Source organism: Lissotriton vulgaris, chromosome 2_1 (assembly GCF_964263255.1).
Source record: "Lissotriton vulgaris chromosome 2_1, aLisVul1.2, whole genome shotgun sequence".
NCBI classification, from domain to species: Eukaryota; Metazoa; Chordata; class Amphibia; order Caudata; family Salamandridae; genus Lissotriton; species Lissotriton vulgaris.
The window spans coordinates 147,591,167-147,601,017 of record NC_141687.1 but is presented as its reverse complement, the minus strand read 5'-3'; the positions used below and the strand labels follow the sequence as shown (position 1 = coordinate 147,601,017).

Below are 9,851 nucleotides of genomic sequence, written 5' to 3'. Positions count from 1 at the left end.
TATGACCTCAAGCACCATGGAGATCTCTGACCTCAGGCACCATGGAGATCTATGACCTCAAGCGCCATGGAGATCTACGACCTCAAGCGCCATGGAGATCTATGACCTCAAGTTTGTTGAAATGGAGCAGCCTTTCATTAAGGACTCAGGGCAGAAGCAACATCATTAAAATGACAATACCACCAACGTTTTTATTCTTAGTCCATGCCACGTCTCTCCTAGTTTCAACCTCTTTCATACAGAAGGTCGAACCTTCGTGGTCCCGTTTTATTTGGTAACAGAAGAATTCCCAAAGGGCAATCACATCTCTTCAACTAACTCCTACCACTGTTCATCTTTTTGCTTCAAGGCTACCACAAGTAATTGAGATTTCAATAGTTCCATGGCTTTTTTGGGACTTTTATTCAGATTTATCATCAGACAGCAGCTTTTCTGATCCATCCTACTTCTAAAAAACCCTCTATTTAAAACACTTTCATTATATGCACATATTTGGTTACTCATTGCCCATGAAATCAGAATAGCCAAATACATTCACCAGATACTGGTCTTAGTACAATCTAGCCTTATCCAGTTTTTCTCATGACTCATTTGCACTCACACGATCATAAACTCACAATGCTTTAGGCAGCCTTAGGATGAGTGTCTCTTAATCTTTTACTACTCTATGCTCCTGCAGTTACGGGACTATTGTCTATCTATCTCTAAAGGGGATTTCCATTTGACACAATTTAAGGCTTAGAGGTTGCTGGCTACTCAAAATAATATGGGATTAACAGGTAGAATCTATTGACTTTTTACAGGAGGGCCCAGCTGATAAATGTCAACTTTCAGCTGATATTTGGACTACAAGCTCAGCGAGTAGGTAACTAAAGATGAGGTACCACGTGCATAGCTAATAGCCGTAAGAATTTAAACCTCTCACAGCAACAAATTCCCCATTACTAACTAATTCAGGATATATATTATACTCGAAAAAGGCTTCACAAATGGGCTGTCAGAGAGACTTCGAAAGCTTTTGTTGCTCTAATCTCGCAGCTGTCACCACTTATAGCTTTTTCCGCTGTTTTGAAATTCATATTGAAATTCTAATTTATTGGGCACAATTATTTCAAGAAATTAGCTAATTGATTGATACCTGGATCTTCCCCAAATCAAAAATCATCACCTGTGTGCTCCTTTTCGTTTCTCACTCAGAGTGGACCTCATCTCCCACTCTGGGGACAGGTCCTGCAGCCCAGGCTCCAGGGATTAAACATTCATGCATACAGATTGAGTGGGTCGGCTGAGTTCTTCTCAGCTTCTACCAAAGGTGGTCAATGCACAGGAACAAGTCATGAACAAATTACAACTAGTGCAAAATGCTGCAGCAAGAATCCTAACCGGTACACCCAAATTTTTATCCATCTCTCCCATCATTCGCCAACTACATTGGCTGCCTGTCAGAAGCCGCACAAAGTTTAAGGCTTTGTGCATCATTTATAAAACATTGAATAATACCGGACCGGACTTCCTAAAAAAATCCATCATTTTTCACAAACCCAATCGTTCCTTACGTTCTGCGGCATCTCAGCTACTTGATATTCCACGCACGAGGAAAGTAACATGGGGCGACAAACGTTTCACAGTTGCTGCCTCTAAATTGTGGAATCAGCTCCCCCTTAATATCAGATCAAGTTATTCCTTACTTATATTTCGGAAGCACATAAAAACTTGGCTTTTTAACCAGTAAGTTTTTTGTAGGAGCTCCCTGCAATCTTAACGAACTCCAGCGCCGAGACACCGAAAGGTATTTGTGCGCTTTAGAAATTTTATAAATAAATAAATAAATGTGATCCTGTCAGCTCATTGTCCCTCGACTAATTCAGTCTATTCAGTGAGATGGAATAAGCTTCTTGGATTTGGTTCGGTCAGACCAATAGAAATTTTGAAAGAATCTTTGGCCAAAATTCTTCAGTTAACATTGTCCTTCTGCTTGCAAGGTTGTGCCTTTCATACAGTCAAAGGGTAATTTGCAGCTGTCAACCTTTTTGTGTCTCTCAGACCAACATTCCTTGTTTAAGTCAGCAGTGGCTGTCAGATTTTTAAAGGGTTTGACAAACATGTTTCTGCCAGTTTCATCTGTTATGCCACAATAGAATCTTGAGTTTAGTGTTGGCGTTCTTGGTGGGTACCCTGTTTGAGCCCTGGCACAGTTGTCCGTTACAGTACTCACTTTTAAATCTTTGTTTTTTAGTTGCAATCACCTTAGCTCATCATGTTCGCATGCTACAGGCCCTGAGCGTTAGGCCACCCATCACCTACTCCTACCCAGAAAAGCTGGTACTGCCTCCTAAGGCAGCTTAAAGTGGTACTGTCCACTTGGGCCAATCTTTCACCCTACCCACCTGCACTTCGTTTCCCCATCCTAATAAGGAGGATGAGCAGTTGCATAGGATGGACTTCAGGCGTGCATTGAGTTTTTACAATAATCTGAAAGAAAGAGATCAGTCCTGATGGCCAGCTCTTTTACGGGTACATAGGCAACAAAAAGGCAAAGGGGACCAAAAGAGAAAACTCTCTCGTTAGATTTTGCAGTGCATCAAGATCTCCTATACACTGGAAAGAATAAGCCTAAGAGGCTACAAGTCCCATTCCACCAGGGCAACGCCTTCCAGTGCAGCTTTAGCTCGAGGACTGCCTGTGGAATACATCTGTATGGCAGCCTCGGGCCCTCCCCGCCACACCTTGCCAAATACTAGTATTTAGATTTTGAGATTAGGTGGGATGGCTTCTTTGCCTGCTTGGTTCTGCTGGATTTTCTTTTTGGAATGTGTTTCAGATACACCTGTCAGGTTATTGTTTGGCAATCTGTTTAAAGGTGAGAAATCTGCAGGCAGAAGTATCCATCCGAATAAAAAATGTACTTACCTTGTTATGAGCCCCAATGTATCCCAATCTAGGGCTAGGTAGCTGCAAGACTTTTTACCTACATTTGTCCTACCTTGCTCTGCATAACGGCTCTGGTGCTGACCTTTTACCAAGTTATGTGCCGTATAAATGTTGTGTGGTTTTCTTCGAAACTTAACCTTATTTAATATGCATGAGGACTCTTAATATCATATCTTAATCCCCTGCCCAGGACATACACAGCAGGATTACCATCTTCTGTATAATAGCTCTGTACGAAAGTCACCGCTATTGTCATCCTTGGACGACAGGCCCACAGTACCATTACACATCTAGGTAGAACCCCTGAGGGCACCTTTTTTTGGGTAAAAAAGAACCACATCTTTGCTGGATAACCAGAGGAAAAGCTTCAATGCTGACACAAGACGCTGAGATTCCTGCATGCAGATACCGCAGCATACAGTAGTCTGACATGTCCATCTCAAGACCGGGTTCTTCATTCTCTCCCATCAGGTAATGGGGCTGGCTCTTTCCTAAGAGATTCTTGACATTTATACCCACATACATGCTAGGTACATGTAGTTACACTGAGATAGGGTTTGCATCGTAGGAGTACACATGATTACTACCATGTATGCCTGCATATATTCACTGTTTTAGCACCATGGTAGAATCCTACCTTTTCTGTTTCTGTGTAATGATTGTCGCAGAAACATGTTTTATACTAGTCTGACTCTGGTTCAATAAATGCTTATTGAAAACTTCCCCATCGTTTATTCTGTGTATCTCTCTGAGACCAAGTGAGCATGAGTGACTGAGTGCAAAGTACTGTACTATTCCACGATCCCTGAAGGATCAATGGTTGCCATGTTAGATAGTTGCCAGAAGCTAGTCGCTTCTTGGTAAGGTTAGAGGGCTTACAGTGGCACTGTGAGCTAGCTGGTCTACAGGCTAACATATCCTTTGGGGGTGTCTGGAATCAGTCTGGAAACCAATCCCTTAGTTTATGTTGTATAAACATTCAGATCCTATGTAGGAACTACATGACAACCTTTGGTAATGGTCTTTTTTGTGGGTACTCTACATACTAGCAGATACTTCAATGATTTCCCCCCTCCCTCCTACCCCCTTTTCTGTAGACATTGGTAGGTTTTATCGAAGGATGTTTCCTTGTAGACATTATTCCTGTCTCCATTTCGGGAGACATGGTTAAAAACTGATGTTGCAGGGCAAGGGTGGGCTACAGTAATATCTCCATGACTCCACTTCTGGTGTTGAGATAAAGTGAGGGGGATATTTACAGGAAAATGTCAGAGTGCGGTGTTACTCCAAAATTGGTAACAACCCACTCTGACATTTTTTATACGCAGGGATGCGCTGTATTTACAATAATACGACGCACCCCTGCATTTCCCCTAGCTCTGGTGCTAACGAAGTTGCCTTGCCCCGGGGCAGGCACCCTTCTGCCATGTTGCAAGGGTGCCTGCGCTGCAGGGGCCATTGTTTGTGCAGGTAGAAACACCTTCCTGTACATAAACAATCTGTAAAAGTGATTTGCTTTATGTGTTCTGCAGAATGCAACTTACATGGAAAGAGCAAAATAAAATATTTCTCCTTGTATCGCCTGCTTAAGACCAGGTATTCCCTGGCAGTATTTTTGGCACTAACCCATACTTTGTAAATATGGGTCATCGTCACAAAGCAATGAGTGTAGCAGCAGAATGCCCACTGCAACACCCATTGCAAGCCCCTTTCATGCTAAGTTCTGCGTGAATAGGGGCATTATTTACAAGGCGGCGTTAAGGCGAAAGAGTTAGTGCCACCAGAACATCGGAAAAAGTGATCTTCTGGTGGCGTTAACTCCTTGTAAATGTGCACCTAAGTGTCTCCTTCTGGTGCTGGAGAGCTATGCCAGATGTTTACGGATTCAGTCTGGCACCTGGGATATTCAAAGGTGAGCAATCTGCAGGTAAACAGGCTATCCACCAGAAAAATCAATGCCGAAGTTAAGTCACTTTCCTTCATTCCGTGACAGCTATAGATCCATGATGCCAGATCTTCTCTAGTGTATCTGTGGTCAAGGATAACGACTGCCTGCATATTCCTGACGTAGCACACGTATTAGTCCTTTATAGGTCTCGGCCTGGCGAGAGCAGCGCGTGCGGTGCTCTGCCATGTGAGGCCTTTAGGATTCCAGCGTGCACGCGGGAGACAAACTGAAACAGAAGATGATGTGCACGCGGGGATTGGATGCTTTACTGGCGGCTTGACACATTGGGGACTTTTTTTCCGCCGCCAGTAAAGCCAGTCCCCGCGTGCACTTCTTCTGTCCCTCCCATGACGGGCCGCGCTTGTTCCTACATGGCCGTTTATTGTGGTCAAAAGCTGGTTGATGTCATCTCCTTTGCAGTTCTTCTCAGGGTCGAAGGTTGCGTGATATCACTTCTGCTACTGCACCGTTCGGCCTAGACTACACACAGTGCACTGCATGGAATAATTTGCAGTTCCGTTTTATTGTACACAGGTGAGTAAATACGGCTGCGCTAAGAAGCACGTGCATTTGGTGCACACAAAAACAACTTTATAGTTTCCAAATAAAGCTAAAGGAAGCCTGTTTTGTGCCTCAATTCGTCAAACAGTTTCAATTTCAAATGCAAATTGTAATTTTCATCCCAGCACGTGAGTCGTGAAGAGCTGCTCTGGAGCATGAAAATCACCATTTGAAAGACAAAGTCTAGATCAGTCCCTGTAGAGCAGAGTTCTTCAAACTGTGGGGCACGCCCCCCCCAGGGGGGCTCGCCTCAACCCTAAAATCCTACCTTTGTTGTCCTCTGCAGCGCAAGTCTTCACCCATTTCAAATGGGAATTTCTTTCATTAGCGAACTCCTGGTGACAAAGGGTTGGAGGGGTGAGGGAGGGGAAATCATTGGGCACGATGCGCCCATGCTTTTGTCAGCTAAGTGCTAACAGTTCACCCTCCCAGGAGGGGGTTAATTGGTAGCGCTGAAATGCTTTAGCTGCAGTGGGAGGCAGGATGTCTCCTCAGCTAAAACCGAAAGTAAAGGAATAGACAGTCCTGTTCCTTTGCGTTCGATTTCAGAGCAGAGGAGACTCCTTGCCTCCCACTGCAGCTTAGAAAGTACTTTTATTTGTCTTTAAATACAAACATTACACTTTAGTTGCATTAAGAAAGCCTGCAAAAATAAACGGCAATACTCATTTTGTGCCGAATCGGACCCTATCAAACCATTTTCCGAGCAGTGTAACCACTTTAGGCACTGATGAGCAAAAGAATTTTGAGAAACAATTTTTAGTTGGACATGAATCTGCTCATATGCAATCCCTTCCGTCAACAAATGTACCTTTTGCCATGGACACCACATTGAGCAGCAAGACTGTAAATGTCATAGAATAACAGATTTTATTTATGCCAGGAGAGCTGCCAACAGTGCGTAGTGTGCAGCACAGCTCCAAGAGGCGCAGGAAACAACACTTCTTAGAAATTCAAGTTGACTACGTCTGTTGAAACTCTGGCTGCACCAGGGCCACTTTCCTGAACTCCTTCATGTGCGTCTGCGGGCACTGCATCTCACACCAGCTGATAGGCACCATCTGTACTCCTGCTTCACTATGGGCAACCACCACGCCCAGCACGTTCTCAGCGGTTGTCAACAGATAGTTGGACTGTGCATCACCAAGAGAAATAACTTGCCAGGACGATTTCACCAGGTCGAAAACTCTTGTACACTACAACCTTGTTTTTTTCAGTGGCTCGAATGTCTTCCTTTCGTATTGTTCCTCTGAATGTATTCGTCAATGGAGTGGATGCAATGTAGAGGATCTGAACTTTGGCAAATCGGGAATTAATTCTGCACACCTTACAAGTGACAGTTGCACCCACATCAGGTAGGAGCTGGGACTGCGCATCTCTCACCACAGAAACCGTAGGCAACATTCCATTATCACTTTTCTTCATCACATACCCTGATAGGGAGGCATAAATATATACCCATGCCTGCTGTATGTCCCACTGCCAGGGTAAAAAGATTGCAATGTGTGACACTTTTATCATTTCAGTGTAATTATGAATTACATTTCAACCACTGAGCGACACTTTTCTCACAAGCAAAATCAAGCTGACGAGGGAAATGTATATAAACATTAGAAATTACACACATGCTACTTTAGGAAATTTAATTGTACTATAATTGTTTATTGGAGGTAGCATACAGCTAAATTTTCACATTGCGGAGTACAGGGCACTTTATCGCATAATTTACACATGATGTTATCTGTTTGAGAGCATTTGCCACTTCTGAAATTTGTTTGATACCAGAAAAATTATTAGATACTGTATAGCGACATTATGTACTTTAGGTCGAAAGAGGCACTTGTTTTTAAAGCTTGTATGATATTATTTATGTGTTAAATAATATGTCCAAGTTTATTGTTTGAAGTCATTGATTGGTGTAGTTTTAATATGGATGGATAATAATACTGACACCCATGTATTTGCGATGTTTTTAATATGTGTATTTGTGATTGTATATATGGTTGTGCTTTGCAAACCAAATAAAGCGTTTTGAACTGAACTGAACTGACACACATATTGGAAAATTAATTCAATTAATTCACTTACATAAATTCTAGACCCCTTGGCTTCAGAGTTTATGTGAGTTTTCAGATCTTTAAAAACTATTTCTGTAATAGCAAAATTTGCATTGTGTTGCTTGGCTTTTTATTCCATAGGATAACTCTGTTATTTAATGACAGAATCATACATTGACTTGAAAGTCATAATTGGCTAAATATATTAACGAACAAGCTACCTGAGAGATTCAGAATACTGAATGGCTTTTAAATGTGACATATTGTTTTCCGTTGCCATGCTGCCACTGGCATTCCTATTTGATTATATTTTCGAAATTCAGAAGCTTTGTAGGATCGTGGCGGTAATTAATTCACAGTTCTCCTTCCGGTCACCTCACTCAGGTAAACTTGTGTGCCATCCTGCTCACTACCACTTGGATCGCAGGTGGAAAAGGCCTAACGCCACTTGATGTCAATTGGATAGTAATGACTGTGGGCCTTATAAAGTTATTTGCTGCCTCGTCGCCACAGACACATACATACATGGGTAAAAACTACATCATAGCTGCAGGTTAGCCATGCCAGCATGGTGTTCTTGTCATCACTTGTGGTTCCTGACAGTAGGCCTACCAAAGCAGAAGGTGGTGAGCCCATCCTAAACTAAAATCCCCCATGCTGTGGTAGTGTTCTTCCGTGGCGTGGTACTTTTCTGCCCTACTTCTAGTACTACACTAACCTAGTCACATAGCTAAAAAAAACTGTAACAGCAATTTATTCACGGCAGCAGCGGATAAGTGTTTAAAAAGATGTAATAGATTACCTGCTCTATCAAGAACTTAATAATTATTCATGATCGTCACTGGACAGCAGCTGAGCCCGGCTGCGGCCCGGTAGGCTTGGTCCCTCCCAGTCGCATGATATATTACCGCCACCGATGTGCCATCAGTCATGCTGCAACCAATGAGCACAGCAGCTTGTTGCACCCACTCTCACTGCGACTGCCCACCCGCCCACCTTTTCTCCCGGCGCTGCACGGTGACCCTGACTCGTGAGCCAGCCAGCCTCTTTAGCCCTGACTTTGGATGACTGGTGCAGGTGGGATTTGATACCACATTGGAACCATCCATGAGCCATCTTTACCGCAGATGGTCGACGGTGTCCTGCATTGACAACGGTGAAAATCAGCCGCAGCTGGCATTAGTTACTGTTGGAAATACCACGGTCAGAGCGGCGAGTTCAGGAGGAGCAGGAACTGCGCATTTTAAGTTAAGAAACGCAGGCGGCAGCAGGAGGACTATCGGTAGTGACGCACATAGCCTAGTATTGTGAGTCTGCCGGATATGGCCCGTGATATGTACGCGGCGGTCAATTATGTAGTGTACCAGATTCCAGAAATTTCTGTCAGGTGACGGGGGGGCCCAACATCTAAAAAAATTCAGCTGGGGGGGCTCAACCTACAAAACTTTGAAGACCTCTGCTGTAGAGAGATCTCTTATTAGTGCACAGCACCTGAATCAAACCTTTCAGGCCAGTGGGACTTTGTTTGCAATAAGTCTTGGGGGTGAGTGAATGAATGAATGGGCACATTTGTAAAGCGGGGCAGCTACCGCAAGGGGCGTCGCAGCGCTAGGTTCAATGGAATGTATGTCGAATATCGACAAAAAAACTATATTTTTACATATTGTGCCTCAAATATAATTCACAGAAACCTCGCCTCATAGGCTGTACGTGTTCTTATCGCTCGCTCCAGAAAGCCATATCTTTTTAGGACACAATCCCTTTGTCAGACAGTATCCGGGTCGCCACACTCTGGGAGCGCTCCTTCTGAAGGCTGCTCCTGACCAGTTGTGGGTGGGCCCTGGTGCTGTGCCCTGCTCCGCTAGGCTGCCCTATTCGCTTAGTTGTCAGGGGTCGGAGGTCTGTTATTGTCGGGTCTTTCTCCAGTGTCCTTTTAAACACCTTGGAAATCCTGTGAGGATAGCGCCAGCTGTTGCCAAACACCACGTAGGCGCTCGTGTCTCGCATCCGGTTGGACAACCCCTGAACTTCCTTTCCAGATCTCCGGTTCGGGGTAGTTCACGACGGGAAACATCATTTACCACGAAGGCATTACCACTACTCACGTTTACCACGTGACACTTACCACGCAGGGTGCCTTCCACGCAGGGTTCCTTCCACGACGTCTTTGCCACGCATTAGGGGGATTGGGGGGTTGGCGGGGGTCGGCTGGGGGAGGGGCGGGGGGGGGGGGCCTGGGGGGGTCTCCCCCCCAGAAAAAAAAAAGGAGCGGGTTAATTAAATAAAAAAAAAACGCACTTCCGTACCAACGAGGATGCCACACACGGCGTCCGAGTGTCAGTTTACTGCCCTGA

At 44.3% G+C, this 9,851-nt stretch overlaps 1 pseudogene; it reads right to left on the bottom strand.

Annotated features, from left to right (window-relative positions):
- Positions 1-6,402: 6,402 nt before the first annotated feature.
- The window catches only part of LOC147729719 (exosome complex component CSL4 pseudogene), a 45,634-nt pseudogene continuing 42,185 nt past the window's right edge, over positions 6,403-9,851 (bottom strand).